Below are 18,169 nucleotides of genomic sequence, written 5' to 3'. Positions count from 1 at the left end.
TTCCACAAGATTTCTGTTGACATCACTGCAGTAAAGTGCAATCTAAAAAAGATCTGAGGTTTTGGTGTCATGACAAGTCTAGTAGGTATGCACATATGTGGATCCAGTGTTCTTTATAAAGTCCCCCTAACTTTACTTCTCCCTTCCACATTTACTTCCAAGTTACTCCTCACACACTCCTCACATCAAGTGAGGAGTCCCTTGGACTCTGATGTCCCTTGGCTTTTGATGGAAGGCCCACAATCTGTACCTTAGTCTGAAGAATGAGATATATGGTGTTTCGTACAAGGTTCTCAGTGACCAACTTGTAGGCAGAGTACCCAGAGGAGAGTTTGGTCAGAAGCAGATCTCAGGTAGGTAGGAATGAGAACCAATTATAAAGTAGTCACTAAAAGATTTATTTTATTTTTATTTTATTCTATTCTATTCTGTTTTACTTTTGAGAGAGCGTGAGCAGAGCAGAAGGAGAAGGAGAGAATCTTAAGCAGACTCCAACGACCGTGAGATCATGACCTGAGCTGAAATCAAGGGTCAGATGCTGAACCAACTTGTTCTTTGGGAAACTTAAAAACTTCAAACTCAGATCTTGATAACAAAGTGAAGAGGAAACGAGTTTTAATTATTTATTGAAAAATATGTCAGTTTGGAAGCATTTTAAAAAGTTAAAACTGGAGGGAGCCAGGGTGGCTCAGTTGATTAACCAAGCTACTTTGTCTCAGGGCATGATCTCACGGTTTGTGAGTTCGAGCCCCATGTCGGGCTCTGTGCTGACAGCTCGGAGCCTGGAGCCTGTTTCAGATTCTTTATCTCCGCCCCTCCACTGTTTACACTCTGTCTCTCGCTCTCTCTCAAAAATTAATAAATGTTAAAAAAAATTTTTTTTTTTTTTAATTTTTTTTTTCAACGTTTATTTATTTTTATTTTTGGGACAGAGAGAGACAGAGCATGAACGGGCGAGGGGCAGAGAGAGAGGGAGACACAGAATCGGAAACAGGCTCCAGGCTCTGAGCCATCAGCCCAGAGCCCGACGCGGGGCTCGAACTCCCGGACCGCGAGATCGTGACCTGGCTGAAGTCGGACGCTTAACCGACTACGCCACCCAGGCGCCCCAAAATTTTTTTTTTTAAGTTAAACTGGAAACTGAGAGTGAACAGTTTTAACAGCAACCCGAAAATAGATAAATAAATCAGCCATCAGTAGTTTTACTTTATCTTAAATGTTAAATGCTGGTCTTGTTCTGGAACTGAAAAGGACTTCCTTGTCTTTCTAAAAGTATATGTGCTGAATATATAATGACATTGCTTCTTCTGTGGCTCTGAAGAATTAATTTTGCTACTTTATTGTCAGACCTTGTGTGTAAGAAATCTGATAAGGAATATGATCAGGGATTTCCCATGCAATTTAGAAGCGAGAATTCCAATTGACACTTGAGCTTTTTATCTCAAATTTCCTTTCCTTTATCTCTTGTTATATATTAAATAGGTGAGTATTTTTAAAAGTTACAATTGTTTTCTCATTTATTGTGAACTGGCAGAAGAATGGAAAGGATTGTCCTTTAAGACAGTTGACTTGGGTGGATAGAAAATATTCCTCTCTATGTCTCATCTCCCTGTCCTCCTTTTCACCTTGATTTAAAAAATTAGACACAAATACAAAATCCAAAACTAACAGATTTGGAATAAATTAAAATTCAGGTAAAATTAAACTGTTGTAACATATCGCATTTGACTCTAAATATGTGTAACCTTTTTATTAAAAAAAAGGTTTTTTTCAACGTGTATTTATTTTTGAGAGACAGAGCATGAGCAGGGGAGGAGCAGAGAGAGGGGGAGACACAGAATCCAAAGCAGACTCCAGGCGTTGAGCTGTCAGCACAGAGCCTGACGTGGGGCTCAAACAGACCATGACCTGAGCCCAAGTCGGACGCTTAACTGACTGAGCCACCCAGGCATTCCTCTGTGTAACCATTTTAAAAATGGTATTTTATGTTTGGCCTTGTCCCATGAATATTCTCATTAAATTCTAAAGTTAGTTATTAACTCTTAAAGAAGAGATGGTTTGAATAGCTAGTGGTTTTCCTGTGGAAAATGGAAGGCAGATCTCCTTTTAAGCCAAGGAGAAACTACTCAAGAAATGTTTGATGATAAGAGTTTGGTAAAAGTTCCATTAGCGGAATAGTGAAAAACCACTTTTTTACCTGATTTGGAAAACACGACTGCAATAATAAACCTTTCAGCTTTGAACACCGGGAGGATTTTCTACAGAAAGAAGAGTGTGCTGCCCTCCCTCCTCACCCCAATCTATTCTACTGAATTGAGGAATCACTCAGCAAATGAAAAGGAACTACTCCTTGAAGGCAGAAATTTATCTTATTCTTTTTTTTTTCAATGTTTATTTGTCTATTTTTGAGAGAGAGAGAGAGAGACAGGGAGGGAAACTGAGAATCCCAAGCAGGCTCCACATTGTCAGCACAGAGCCCAATGTGGGGCTCAAACCCACGAACTGTGAGATCATGGCCTGGGCCGAAATCAAAGGGTCTGGTGCTCAACCAACCGAGCCACCCAGGCACCCCAGAAATGTGTCTTATTCTTGCTTTTGAATTGTGGTATCTGTTTTAAAACACATGGCACAATAGGAAATATTCATTAGGGTGGTTGTCATTAAGGAAAGGTTAGTGTGTGCACTCTGTTGTAGAGCAGGGAAATGTGTGCTACACAAAAGCTTGCTTTCGAAAGAGGTTAACAGCAAGAGTTTCTGCAGGTAGAATGATTTAATTCTGAAAGCCAGAAGAGAGGTCAGAGATAATCTAATTTAGCCCATTCTCCTAATTTTTGTAGCTGCAGAAGCTGAGACTCAGAGCAGTTCGATAGCTGAGGTACAGGACACTCAGCCCGTTAGCTAGTGGCAAAGCCGGCATTGCATCCAGAGCTCTCACTGTGCAGTGCTTGCTTGTAAGCCAGAGTCCCCTGACAGGTTTCCTGACGGGCATCCCACCTGATGACTCTGCATTACTACCTCACAAATCAAGGCAATGGTGGAAGGAATAGAAATTTTAGGTAATAGCAATATTTTTGAACCACTTGATGTGTTCACTGTAATGTGAACTCCTAAAAGGTACCTACACGTGTATTTGGTCTGCAGTCTTCTTTGCACTATTTCTAATCAAAAATACTAGTTCATTTTTAGTTTAAAATACTCCATTTTCTATCCTCTTGAATTCAGAAGAGGTGCTTTTACATTGCCAAGTAGACAGTGGTCTTTGACTAGGCCTTTGTTGTTAATTTCCAGTTCCCTTCCAGTTTGGCTAGCAAATTCGGCTTGTGTTGGTGTTTCTTGTGGAATGTGTTGAGATTTTCTTCATGGTGGTCGAGTCTGATGACAGGCCTTCAAAGAGCCTGGGACGTGTGACAGTAGAAGGAGAAGTGGCACTGAGGTCATCAAGAGACAGATTGCCCCAAAAGGGCTCAGGTGTGTGGCATGTGGGAGGAAGACAGCCTTCACCTCTGAGAACTGCAGGAGAAGCTGTGTTGTCAGGTGACTGGATGCAGCTTTAGCACAGGAAGGTGAAGGAAATGTTCACAAGAGAAGGACTTCTGGGTATTGGACACCCAGTGATTTTTTTTGTATTTTAGGCTCTGTGTGGCCCTTAGCTTCAGATGAGCTCTTGAAAAAGAGATTTTAATGTTCTTGGGTCATACTTTACTTTGCCTGAAAACTAGATCGAGGTTTGCTCCATTGCCTTCTCCCATGGAGTGTTGCCGTAAGGAAGTCTGAGGCCAGCTTGATTTCTTTTCTTTTCCTAGGGGCTTGCCTTTTCTGCTTGCAAGTTGGAGGAAGAAAAAAGAGACAAAATGGCAGCCACATTAGATAATGGACTGGTGAGCCACATTAACTAACTCATAAAGTGACAAGAACTCTGGCGTTTCTGTATGTTTATTCCTTTACTTGTGTGAGTCTCATGGGGTCTGCAGAGATGCAAAGAATTGTTCTGGATATGGGCTCTGTTTTTGCATTCTTCAGTGATTTAGCCCTTCAGGGCTTCCCCGTGGGCAGGGTCTGATTGTGACCCTTCAAATCCAGACTAGCCCTGAACCAACAACTGCACCTCAACCAGTTACAGACAATGTGACTCCATTCTGGAATTAATCCCTTTTGTCTAATTATTGCTCCCTGATGTTTAGAATCAGATTCATCTTGAATAGTAAAATAACCATATAGCTTCCAAAGTTGTATTCAGTAGAGTTGAGAACCTTAGGAATTAGAACTTAGAGTTTTTTCTGGGGCTGGGTGACAGCAGGGTATGATGGCTGGAGCGTGGGCTTCAAAGTCAGCCCCACCCTACATCAAGTCCCAGAGTTGCCTCTGATTACTTTGGTTCAGCACAAGTTGCTTGGCAAAATAGGGATTCAAACAGCCAACATTCCTTGGTTGTTGTAAGGAATGCAGATAATATTTGTAAACTCTGTTGCACAGTACCTGTCATGGAGTTGGTTAAGTGGTAGTAGTTTTCATTAGTATTTGTAAATTTGGTAGCTGTTACATATGAAAATTTAACAACATTTAAATTTGGACATGTTAAATCTAGTTAAGGCTACTTCTACGTGGCTAGTTATATGTTGGGGAGTGTTTTTCCTTGTGTAAGACATAAGCGAATTACTGTAATCAGACTGTTTTATTACCCTATGTTAATTGGGATTAAACTTTGAGATGGCATAATAGTTGACTAGCACCCTGTTTTAACTCCTGAACACTTGGAGATCTTAAACTTACGGCTTCAGGAAAGTAGCTTCTTTTCTTTCCTGCAATCTTTCTTCAGCCCTTCTTACTTTATAGTAACACTATATAGTGTAATGTTAAAGCATTGACTGGGGCTGAGGACAATCTTAAGTATGACTTTTGACAAGCTAGGTCATTATAGAAGCCGACAGTGAACACTTTGCTGATGTGGCTTAACTTGGATTCTCCTCATGCCTACAAGACTAGCTGTTCAAAATAGTTCTAGCTGCCTGCCTGAGAATACAATGCCTGTATTTACATGTGGCCCTCCCAGTCTGAGCATATCCTCTACCTGGTACTAATAGAAATATAGTCAACTTTTTTATACACTTTACAGTGTGTTTCATTTTCATTATCTCGGTTGATCCTCACAATAGTCAAGTGTCTTCATTTTACACATAAAAAAAAAAAAAAAAAAAACTACAAAAATCTGTAAAGCTGGAAAGACTTACTCCAGACTACATACTTTAGTGAAATAACCTAAGTCACACATACGGTGGGTGGTGTTGACACTGGATTTTGTGTTATTCTGAATTGCCTGACTGCTGTTCTGTTTCAAAAAATAAAACATTCTGCATGGGTCTTATGTATTTATTTATTGAAGTGAAACGTATATAACATTCATGTATATATGTATGTATATAACATAACTGTTCATGGTGAACAGTTTGGTGGGATCTGTTACATTCACAGTATTAAGCAACAACCATCATCTCTGTCGAGCTCCAGAACATTTTTATCACCCTGAAAGAAAACCTGCTACCCATTAAGCAATGGCTCCCTATTTCTCCTTCCCCTCAGCACCTGGCAACCACCAATTTGCATTCTGTCTCTATGGATTTACCTATTCTGAATGTTTCATATAAGTGTAATCTTTAATGTCAGATTTCTTTCACATATCTTAATGTTTTCCAGCTTCATCCACATTGTAACATGTATTAATACTTCATTCCTTTTTATATCTGAATAAGAATCCGTTGTATGGATGTACCACATTTATTTAACCATTTATCTGTTGATGAACATTGTTTCCACCTTTTGGCGATTACGAATAGTGGCGCTCATGCATGTGCATGTTTCTATCTTATTACACCTACCTTTGCTGTAGGTACTTACCTGAGGAACCCATATGTCCACAAAAAGACTTATATAAGAATTTTATAACTGCTTTATTCATAATAGCCCAAAGTTAGAAGAATTCTGTCTTGATTGGGGTCTTGATTACATGGGTGTATGCAATTGAATTGAAACCTGACGTCTGTTTAATTTCACTAGGTGTACGTGCTGGCTTCGGCAGCACATATACTAATTTCACTAGGTGTACATTTTACATTATTTTAAAAGAGAGAGGAACAATAAACCATGAACCATAATTTAAAAAATAATTCTAGCTGTTGTCCATTCAGGCTGCTATAACAAAATACCACAGAGTGGGTACCTTATAAACACAAGAAATGTATTTCTCATCATTCTGGAGTCTGAGATCAAGGTGCTGGCATGATTGCATTTTGGTGAGGGCCCTCTTCCTGGTTGAAAGCAGGCACTTTTTTGCCAGGTACTCACATGGCAGAAAGGGTGAGGAAGTTCTGTGGGCCCCTCTTTTATAAGAGCACTAATCGCATTCATGAAGGCTCCACTCCCATGACCTAATCACCCTCCAAAGGCCCCACATAATACTGTTACCTTTGGGGGTTAGGATTTCAACGTAATGAACTCTGGGGCAGAGGGGACACAAGCATTCAGGAATAGCCTGGGGACACCTGGCTGGCTCAGTTGGTAGAACATGGGATTCTTGCTCTCAGGGTCATGAGTTCAAGCCCTACAGTGGGCTTGGAGCATACTTTAAAAAAAAAAAAAAAAGGAGGAAATAGCATATAGCATTAAATAAACCACAGGAACAATAGTAGAAGTGGAAGCAGATTGTTGCTGTAACCTAAGTAAGAGATGATGATGGCTTGGCTCAAGATGGTAACGGTGGAGATGATAAGAAGTGGTCAGATTCTGGATATATTTTGAAGGGAGAGCTAATTTGGTCTGTTGATGTGACGGTGTGGTGGATGTGAGGGAAAGAAAGTTTTCAAGGATGATACTAAGGTTTTGGTGAGATAGTGTTCCCACATACTGAGCTGAGAAAGACTTCAAGGAGCAGGTTTATAGGGAAGATCAAGAATTTGGTTTAGGATATGCAGAGATACCTGTTTGATATATAAGAGAACCTATTGGGGGAGGTAGTTGTGATATAGAAGACTGGAGACCAAGGATCTGATACAGACCGAAAATACAAAATTTGGAATTGTCAGCACAGATAGCAATTAAAGTCCTGAGACTGAATACCTTCTCAAGGGAGTGAATGTAGACGGTGAGGCCTAAGGCACTTTAACTTTTAGAGTTTAGGGAATCAAGAAGAATCCAGCAAAGGGGAGTGGGAAGGCCTGGCCATTGGTAGAAGGAAACCCGGAATGGTATGGTGTCTTGCAACTGAAATGTGAAAAATGCTTCATAGAAGAGAAATTGATTGTCTAGGTGAAGTAATATAAGGACCAAGCATTGACCTCTAAATTTAGCCATGTAAAAATTATTGATGACCTTGATAAGTTTTTGCTCTGTGTTGAGGGTGAGCACTTGGTTTGTGGGCTTAGGAAAAGGTGTGAGGGAGGTGGTTGGAGACGTTAAGTGTAATGGGAAAAATTACAGACCTGTTTGTATGCTTATGGAAATGATCCACAAGAGAGGAAAAATTTGATGAAGCAGGAGACAGGGGAGGATTGCTAGAGCTGCAGCCTTGAGTTGGTAACAGACGAGAAGTGATCAAAGGCAGAGTGAAGCAGTTGGCAATTATCCAGACTAACAGGAGGGAAAGGAGGGTATAAGGGTGCACTTGGAGTCGGTGGGTAGATGAGTAGATGATGAGGTGGGACCTGATGGATGTTCTGTTTGCTGAGTGAAATAGGAAGAACCTGGGAGTGAGGACTGGGGAGGGAGGAGGGGAGTACAGGGTTTCAGAGAGAGGAGGCTAAATAATTATGTGTGGAAAAAAATCACCTGGATTAAGGAAACGTAGTTTGATTAGAGGGCAGCTGTAAAGGGCCCATTTGAGATGAGTGGTGGAGGTTTTCTCCTCCCAATGTTCTACTGTCCTTGGGCTGGCATGAAGTAGACGGAAAGTTGTACAGAGGAGTGTTGCTGGTTTTTGCTAGCCAAGTACCATGAGATGAGAGAGGGGAGTGATTGTAACAACAGACTATGAGACCTAAGTTGGAGTGTGAGGGTGAGAACGGGGTAGGGAGAATGAAAGGCAGTAGGATCCCGGATATGAAGGTTGAGGAGTTGTTGGAGCTGGCATTTACATATTCCTTATTAGTTTAATTTGTCTCATATTAATTCATGTAGCCTTGAGGGTTTTAATGATTGCCTAACCCTTATATTTTCTTTTCCTCTCCATTGATGAATCAAACACCTGCCATTTTGTATCTGAAAACTGAAGTAAAAAAATGCAGTCTAATTTTAGTATGAACATGAAAATAGCTGTGTCCTCCCAATTAACAGTATTGAAGTTTCAAGGTAAGATGGAACTTTTTCACCAAATTTAAACTGGTTAATATAAAATGAGTGGTAGGGCTTCTGGGTGACTCAGCCAGTTAACCATCCAATTTCTGTTCAGGTCATGATCTCATGACTCATGAGTTCGAGCCCCACATTGGGGTCTCTGCTGTCAGCCCAGAGCCCACTTTGGAATCTCTGTCTCCCTCTCTGTCCCTCCCCCATTAGCATGCTCTCTCTCTCTCTCTCTCTCTCTCTCTCTCTGTCTCAAAAATAGACATTAAAAACAAAACATAAAATCAGTGGTGAAACTATAGTACTGCACCTCTGTAGTAGGCAGAATCATGATCTTCTAGTGATGTCACATCTTAATCCCCAGAAACTATAAATATGTTACCTCACATTCTAAAAGAGACTTTGCAGATGTGATTAAGTTAAGGATTTAGAGATGGAGTGATAATCCTGGATTATCTAGGTGGGCCCAATGTAATCACATGGGGGCCTTGTAACTGAAAGAGGGAGCCTGGAGAGTCAGAGCGTGATCTGAAGATACTGTGCTGCCGATGATGTTAGCTTTGAAGATGGAGCAAGGGGCCTTGAGCCCCTGAATGCATGCGATCTTTAGAAGCTGGAAGAGGCAAAGGATCCTCCCTGAGGGTCTCCAGAAGGACGAGTGGGCTTTGAACTCAAAGTTAATGACTCCCAGGCCTTACGATAGGCTAACCTCCAGGTCATTGGCACTTGATCAGAACTTGGTGGAGTTGCATTGCAACTAATTAAGAAGTAGGACTGTCAAGAAGGAAGTTTCTTCCTCATGTAACCAAGACATATTTTAACAGTGTTCATTCAAGTACCAGGCACAGTACTCTGTTTAGAGAATGATACATGAGACTATTTACCCTGGTATTGTTAAATATATGTTAGAAAACTGATTCTTTTGCTTTGATTTCTATGCTCAGTAAACAAACATTTGAGTATAATTTGGCTTCCTGTGTGGTATGCTCACATGGAAAGAATTAGAGTTTGCTCTAATGATTTGCTCAAATGATTCAATTATCTGGTTTCTTTGGACTATATATTGATTTCCAATATGGTTTGTCTGTGGGCAGGAGTGGGCAGGTGGGAATACATTGGCCACAGAACTCTAATTTCTCTCAGTTCCTTAGCTGTTCTAATTTTCACTTAACACTTTTGAGTTGACATTCTGGTTTTAGTTAGTCCATAGAAAGTCCATCCCTGGGAAATGGCTCTTTTCAATGCACCTAACAGATTATTTTTCTCACCTTATGAGGATTAGTGTCTAGATCTTGGAAATTCAACAAGTTAATGCAATCCCAGAAGGCCTCTTGTGAGAATAAGATGTTTTCTCAAGGTGACATAGCCCTGCTTCTGCAAAGCTGAGAAGTAAACATGAGTGTGTTTTCCTTAAGTTTGAATTTCTATAATTGAAAACTAGGAAAATGGCAAACATTAGTTTTTAGAATTAAAAAAAAATTCCAACAACTGCTTAGGTTGGAAAGATAGGCCAAAAATAAGGTGAAGTATAGGGTAATTAATTGTAGAGTTTTGCACTATATCATCTTTACAAATAAAGTATAGGATATAGAACACAAAGAGGCTTATCGTTTCCAGCAAGTTTATTGGAAGTCAGGAGGGGAGTACCAGAGAAGCAACAGAGTGTATTAGATGGCATTGATAGAACATGGGAGATCATTAGTTTCATTGTACTGGTACTAAACATTTTAAGAGGGCCTGGGCATTTTTATGAGGGACATTAGTGATCAAGATGGTAAAAACATGTAGAGAGATACAAAGTAATATATGTAGAACAGTACACCAAAACGAGAGGAATAGGAATTTCGGATTGAGGATGAGAGCACACAGTATTTTTTTTTTTTTTTTTTTTTTTTTTTGCATATATAGAGTGTGTAGTTAAGTACAAGTATAACAATTTCTCCAATTAGATCTAGAGGGTTGGGGCACCTTGGGTAGCCTCAGTTAAGCATCCAACTTCAGCTCAGGTCATGATCTCACAGTTCCTGAGTTTGAGCCTGACATCAGGTTCCACACTGGCAGTGCAGTTTGCTTGGGATTCTCTCTCTCTCTTCTCTCTGCACTTCCCCTGCTCATGCTTTCTCTCTCTCAAAATGAATAAATAAACTTAAAAAAAATTATTTTAAAAAATCTAGAGATTAGAAATTGCTGAAAGCAGATTTTGAGGCCATGTACCCATAAGCAAATGTTGAATCACTTTTACTTTCTCTGCCTTTCCTCTTCCCTTCCTCCTAAGAGAATTTTTATTTTGTTTAAGTAATCTACCCTTTCTTCATAGCTTTGTCAAGAGAGGCAAACCCCAGTTCAGGGGGGCTGCAGGTGGGGGTGTGGGGCAAATGATAATCATTCTCAATCACAATGGACCTATTTTCCTTGCCAGTGATTGGCCAGGTGTAGTTCTGGCCAATAAGATGTGTGCTAGGGAACTTCAGACACAGATATTCCTCTCTGATAAAAAGTTACAGAAGGGAAGAAATAATCTTTTTATACTGGACATTATCATATCCGCATGTGAAGCCTGGAATGATGGGAGCCATCTTGAAACCATAAGGAGAGCTAAACCAGCTTGCTAATGGCAGAGTGAAAAGAGCCTAGGCCTTTGATTGTTGAACCACTGGAATAACGAACCACTGGAGATTCGTGACCTTGGAACTTCCTATTATTTATTGAACAATAAAAAAACTAATGAGTTGGCCTTTACTTGCAGTAATTAATGTAACATTTTTTATTTTTCCTAAATTGTATAGGACCAAAATGATTTCCAACAGAGCCTCTCTGAAATAGAAAAGATTATTTCCAAAGAAACAGCCTTTTTGTCCTCTGAGATGTTTAAACAAAAGCTGTAAATAAACCACTTAATAGACTTGGGATTCTAGCACTGGTAAAAGTCTGGACTAGATGACTTTAGATTCTTTCTAACTAAAAGATTCAGGCTTTACCATTCTGAAAACAAAATACTGGAGCAATCCACAGTTGAAATTGGGTCCACTTAGCTTCTCTATTTTGTGCCCTCTTTGCTCCCTTAGGATCACTGCTTTGAGAGATGAATGTGGAACAGTGTTTCTCATATCACATAGCCCATTTTCCTTTCTCTGAATATGCTGTCTGCTGCTCATGTGGAAATACTGGGGTTCGAAGCTGATGGCCAAAAAAGAATTCTTGAGACGTCTTTGGTGCAAAAAGGTGGTTTTCTTATAGCACAGGGACAGGACCCTTGGAAAAAAGAGCTGCCCTAGGATTGTGAGGAGTGACTGATTATATACTTGGAAGTTGGGGGAGGTAAGGACACAGGGAAGTTTCCAAAAGGACTTTCATATGTTAAAGACAACTCACCCTGAAGGCCTAGCTGTTGTCAAGCTAAGGTTGTTTCCCCTCTAACAAAGCATTAACCTTAAGACAGTGGGGATTTCCTGGAGGAATGTCCTACTCTGCCTGCCTCAAGTATCTGTCAGTGGGCTGCAGGTTTATAAGGAAATTTAATTTTATCTACATTTCTTTCTGCCTTTGTTCCCCTACATCACTGCTATTTCATAGTTTCCAGAGGGAAGGAGATAGAACATGCTTTAGTGTAAAAGACATTTTTGTTGTTCAGATGCACTAATTTATGGAGAGAAGAAAGTGTCTTAGAGTAGATGCCAGAAGTTTTGTTTTACTTTAGTAACTTAAAGAATCTTAATCTTTTTAGTTTTGTTCTTTTCCTGCTGGAAGATGAACCAAGTATTTCTAGTCTTACTAATAGAGGATGTTGTAGGGACATACTGAAATGATAATCCTTTTGGAAAGTAATAATAGTGGTAAGCATTTATTAGAAATATTTTGTGCTTTTCGAGTTTGTAAATTGGGAATACATTATTTGACGTCAAAATAAGTGGCTTGCTTATTAAATTGATGTCTCTCTACCCTTTGAATTTCAAGATGATAATGAGAAGCTAAAATAATTTAAAAAACAAAAATGGAATACAAATGAATCTACCTTTATACATGGTGGACATTATCAGAAACATCAGGTTTAATTGTTCTCAGTGTTTAATTGAGCTGTCTTATATCAGAAATAAAGGCAAAAAAGAGGGACTGTCCACATATTATTGTGAAGGTTTTTTTCTTTCTTTTTAGTTTTTTTCTTATAAAGCGTATTTCGTTTAATCTATCAGGATATCAGGAAAATAAATTAACATACATGGTTTATAAAAATGACAGTCTTTTCTTACACATTACCACATTTCAGAAATTAGAAGATAAATTCCAAAGTAAACAAATTTGTCTCCTGGAATGGCAGTGTTTAACTGATAGTTTTGTGAGATTCTTTTTTTCCTCTTTATTTTAGACTTTTTTTTAAAACTCTCCGAAGACCCATTCTGGTATTAAAACTTGTTTCCTGTCCAACTCCAATTCCTCCATTTCCTTGCCTAATGGGATATTTTTTTAACCGTGGCCAACTCTGAGTATTAGTCAATAGGGGAAATAGTCTTAGGTCTTTCCTATTCTTTATGTTACATATTTCAGATATCATTTATGGGTTTCTTGTCTTCTTGCTCTCAGTCAGCCATATTGATCTTTCTTGGGTGGTAATAGAATCCAGATCTAATTCATTATGCTTCTTCACCAAAATGTATCTACTGTGTTTCCTGCTTAGTAATCTTCTATTCAACTAGGGAATTGTGTTAATAGCTGTTAATGGGTTACCACTTCCCCCCACCCTCTTAGTTAAACAAACCAACTTGGAAATGCCTGAAGAAGTATTTTGGCCTTGCTCTGCCCCTTAAATTGTACCATGAGTGCCAGTGGCTTCTGTGAATGCCTGCTGTACTTAGAGGTGGGGGTTCACTTTGGCCTTCCCCTGCTTTTGCTGCTTGGAGCAATTAGTTGTCTCACGTTAGGTCTTCGGCTCAATACTCAGGGCCAGGGTCCCAGGGAGTGCATTGGGTCCCACAACTGCTCTAATATTTTTCTCCTGCTACCCTGAAAGTGTTTTGTGTTTTTTGTTTTTTGGTTTTTTGGTTTTTTTGTTTGTTTTTAAAAACAAGGGCCTGCATTTCCCTTGTAAGCTAGGCCCTGGAAATTATGTAGCCATACCTTGCATAAACTTTGATTATTTGTGGGCTTTCTCTCCTTTTGTTTCCAGTTTTCCCTGTGGGCTTCCTGTACTGCCTGATAACTCACCAGCTTCTGCTCACCCTACTTTGCCCCCACCCCATCCCCCTCATATTTTTAACTTTTTTTCTTAACTTCTCTCTTTTTAAAAGTGTATTCTTTTTAATTTTTATTTTATGTATTTATTTATTTATTTTTAATTATTATTTATTTATTTTTAAATTTACATCCAAATTAGCATATACTGCAACAATGATTTCAGGAGTAGATTCCTTTAGTGCCCTTTACCCATTTAGCCCATCCCCCCTCCCATAACCCCTCCAGTAACCCTTTATTTGTTCTCCATATTTAAGAGTCTCTTATGTTTTGCCCCCTCCCTGTTTTTATATTATTTTTGCTTCCCTGCCCTTATTTCGTCCGTTTTGTATCTTAAAGTCCTCATATGAGTGAAGTCATATGATATTTGTCTTTCTCTAATTTCGCTTAGCATAATACCCTCCAGTTCCATCCACATAGTTGCAAATGGCAAGATTTCATTCTTTTTGATTGCTGAGTAATACTCCATTGTGTATATGTATATATATATATATATATATATATATATATATATATATATACCACCTCTTTTTTATCCATTCATCCATCAATGGACATTTAGGCTCTTTCCATACTTTGGCTATCTATCGTTGATAGTGCTGCTATAAACATGGGGGTGCCTGTGCCTCTTTGAAACAGCATACCTGTATCCCTTGGATAAATACCTAGTGGTGCAATTGCTGGGTGGTAGGGTAGTTCTATTTTTAGTTTTTTGAGGAACCTCTATACTGTTTTCCAGAGTGGCTGCACCAGTTTGCATTCCCACTGCATTCCCATTGCAGTGCAAAAGAGATTCTCTTTCTCTGCATCCTTGCCAACATCTGTTGTCGTCTGAGTTGTTCATGTTAGCCATTTTGACAGGTGTGAGGTGTTATCTTATTGTCCTTTTGATTTGTATTTCCCTGATGATGAGTGATGTTGAGCATCTTTTCATGTGTCTGTTAGCCATCTGGATGTCATCTTTGGAAAAGTGTTCATTTATGTCTTTTGCCCATTTCTTCAGTGGATTATTTGTTTTTTGGGTGGTGAGTTTGAGAAGTTCTTTATAGATTTTGGATACTAACCCTTTATCTGATATGTCGTTTGCAAATATCTTCTCCCATTCCGTCGGTTGCCTTTTAGTTTTGCTGATTGTTTTCCTTTGCTGTGCAGCAGCTTTTTATTTTGATGAGGTTCCAATAGTTCATTTTTGCTTTTGTTTCCCTTTCCTCCAGAGAGGTGTTGAGTAAGAAGTTGCTGCGGCCAAGATCAAAGAGATTTTTGCCTGCTTTCACCTTGAGGATTTTGATGGCTTCCTGTCTTACATTGAGGTCTTTCATCCACTGAGTTTATTTTTGTGTATGGTGTAAGAAAGTGGTCCAGGTTCATTCTTCTGCATGTCGCTGCTCGGTTTTCCCAGCACCACTTGCTGAAGAGACTGTCTTTATTCCACTGAATATTCTTTCCTGCTTTGTCAAAGATTAGTTGGCCATACTTTTGTGGGTCCATTTCTGGATTCTCTATTCTGTTCCGTTGATCTGAGTGTCTGTTTTTGTGCCATTACCATACTGTCTTAATGATTACAGCTTTGTGATACAGCTTGCAGTCCGGGATTGTGATGCCTCTGGCTTCGGTTTTATTTTTCAAGATTGCTTTGGCTATTCGGGGTCTTTTCTGGTTCCATACAAATTTTAGGATTGTTTGTTCTAGCTCTGTGATGAATGCTGGTGTTATTTTGATAGGGATTGCTTTCCTAACTTCTCTTCATCTTTACTAACCCTGAAGTACTCTTGTATTCACAGGGTTTGGCTTTTATAATTACTTGATCAACCAGTTACAGTACTGTCTGGAACTTTGACAAAAACCTTTATAAATATTCTGTTGAGGAGCCCCTGTAATAATTGTTTCTCCAGCTTCTGCTTGTGGTTTCTGTACTTCAAAAAAGATAGGCAATATGTGCTTGTTTCTAGTTGGTTGTGTTGTGTGTTTAATTGAGGTGTAACTGCATTCACATTGAGTTGTCTCAGAGATGGGTGAGTTATTGATGACCTCGGGTCCATCACAGGTTATGGGTAGAAACTTAGCTATAACAGTATCCTGGTTTGCTATTTTGCAGATAGAGTAAGTGGGTAAAGTATACGATCTACCCTCTAGATAATAGAATAGCATTAAAGCTTTTTTTCTTCCTTGAATGATTATACCATAAAATACAGTTTCAGATATAAATGCCAGGAAACTAGAATCAATTCTGGTAGGGGAGATAGAAAATAAATGAGTTAAACTATGGGATAATGTTAGCAGTACATTATTCTGGGAAGAAAATGGCAGGACACAGAAGGGGCTCTGGGTTGACTGGGAAGGGATGAATAGGAAGGGCTGTTTGATTTTAGACACATTGATTGGATAGGGTGGCCTCCCTGAGGAGTTAGCATTTGAGCAGATACCTTACTGAGATGAAGTGGGATGACTGTGACAATTACCGAGGAAGAGCCACCCCAGAAGAGGCAATACAAATTCAGGTTTCTTCAGGAGATTCAGTCCCTTTGAAAATGTAAAATACAGAGGATGTATATTTTTTGATGGTAAAGTATCTTAAACTCTGGCACACTTGAATTTTTAATCGACGTGTGTATCAGCCAATGAGTATTTCTGTTCTTAGGTCCAGTTTGAGGTTGGTGATGGCATTGAAGAAACTTCAGGCTTTACAATGTAGCAGATGGTCCTAAAGGTGGGGCATATCTTCATGCAGTTTTATCTACTTTAGTTGACTGTCCAATATGAAGTAGAATAGCAGATTCGAGTATTTGTTTTAAAATAGAATTCCCTAATTAAATAAATCTTTATTTGGGGGTGCCTGGGTGGGTCAGTTAGATGAGTGTCTGACTTCTGCTCAGGTCATGATCATGCCGTTCCCGAGTTCGAGCCCCGCTTTGGGCTCTGTGTTGACAGCTCAGAGCCTGAACCTGCTTGGGATTCTGTGTCTCCCTCTCACTCTGCCCTTCCCCTGCTGGTGCTGTGTCTCTGTCTGTCTCAAAACTAAATAAAACGTTAAAAAGAAAACAAAGAAATCTTTTTTGTAAAATATACTGAATAGGATTTTTCCAATTTAACTTTACAAGAGCATAAGTTCTGCAGTTATAAGTTCAGGAACTGAAAGCAAATTGTCATGAAAAATATTGTATTTTTATTTATATGTGGGGCATGTACTTTTAGTCATTTAAATTTTAGAGCGTTAGTGAATTGTTTATTCTGTTACTAAACAGTAAATATAATTGGGTGTTTATTTTTCCTTCCTTAGTTTTTCCCTAGGAAAACATTGCCAACACTACAACTTTTCAGCATTACCCCAAGAGGCTGTTTGCTTATTTGAGAGAACTGTAGTAGATTGCTTGCTGCCTTATGGAATGTTTCCAGAAATTTTTCCAAAAGCTGTTATTTTAACTTTGAGTTTTTACTGGTAGATTTTCTTACGGCATTTTTGTGATTTAAAAGTAGTTTGTGTTTTTCTGACTTTGGTAAGAACAACAAGAAATCTATTATTTATTTATTTTTCAACGTTTATTTATTTTTGGGACAGAGAGAGACAGAGCATGAACGGGGGAGGGGCAGAGAGAGAGGGAGACACAGAATCGGAAACAGGCTCCAGGCTCTGAGCCATCAGCCCAGAGCCTGACGCGGGGCTCAAACTCCCGGACCGCGAGATCGTGACCTGGCTGAAGTCGGACGCTTAACCGACTGCGCCACCCAGGCGCCCCAAGAAATCTATTATTTAATAACTAGCTGGTATCTGTCAAGGCTACAGGTTAAGATACAGCTGTCTTAAGGTTAGTTTTTCTTTGGGAGCCCCAAGTAGCATTCCACTGTATTTTCATTTAGGTCTTTTAATTCCTGTACTGTTAATATTTTTAGCATTGAGTGAGCTATAAATCTAATATTGTGTAATATAGTCTGCTTAAACCAGCCTGATTAGAAGAAAACATTTATTCAGAAATATGGAGGGGCACCTGGGTGGCTCAGTCCGACTTCGGTTTAGGTCATGATCTTGCAGTTCATGGGTTCAAGCCCCATGTCGGGCTTGTGCTGACAGTTTAAAGCCTGGAACCTGCTTTGGATTCTGGGTCTCCCTCTCTCTCTGCCCCTTCCCCACTCACACTCTGTCTCTATCTCTCAAAAATGAATAAACATTAAAAAATTAAAAAAAAAGAAATACGTAAAGAATGGTGATAGATTATTAGGGATCTTGAAATACTTGCTAACAGATTGGGACTCCAGCCAGTCAGTTGTGTTTGAAAAAGTTATGTAACATATGTAAAATTTGTATACTCCAAATTTTTATCAAGTTTCAGTTGTCTTAAAAATAATTGTTTATCGGGGCGCCTGGGTGGCGCAGTCGGTTAAGCGTCCGACTTCAACCAGGTCACAATCTCGCGGTCCGTGGGTTTGAGCCCCGCGTCGGGCTCTGGGCTGATGGCTCGGAGCCTGGAGCCTGTTTCCGATTCTGTGTCTCCCTCTCTCTCTGCCCCTCCCCCGTTCATGCTCTGTCTCTCTCTGTCCCAAAAATAAATAAACGTTGAAAAAAAAAATAATTGTTTATCATCCTTGTACACTATTAGTGGGAATGTGCTATGGAAAA

General features: G+C 39.4%; 1 protein-coding gene and 1 long non-coding RNA gene across 2 annotated transcripts in view; both read left to right on the top strand.

The window, feature by feature from the left end:
* XKR6 (XK related 6) overlaps positions 1–18,169 on the top strand; it is a 318,640-nt gene that overhangs the window by 62,470 nt on the left and 238,001 nt on the right. The window lies entirely within an intron of this gene.
* On the top strand, positions 1,905–8,577 carry LOC147581636 (uncharacterized). Its single transcript, XR_015250104.1, has 2 exons — positions 1,905–6,051; positions 6,095–8,577. It is a non-coding gene; the product is annotated as an uncharacterized LOC147581636 (long non-coding RNA).

The sequence above is a fragment of the Puma concolor genome, chromosome B1 (assembly GCF_028749965.1).
Source record: "Puma concolor isolate L17-30 chromosome B1, mPumCon1.1.hap2, whole genome shotgun sequence".
In the NCBI taxonomy this organism is placed as follows: Eukaryota; Metazoa; Chordata; class Mammalia; order Carnivora; family Felidae; genus Puma; species Puma concolor.
This window is presented reverse-complemented; position numbering and strand designations above follow the sequence as displayed.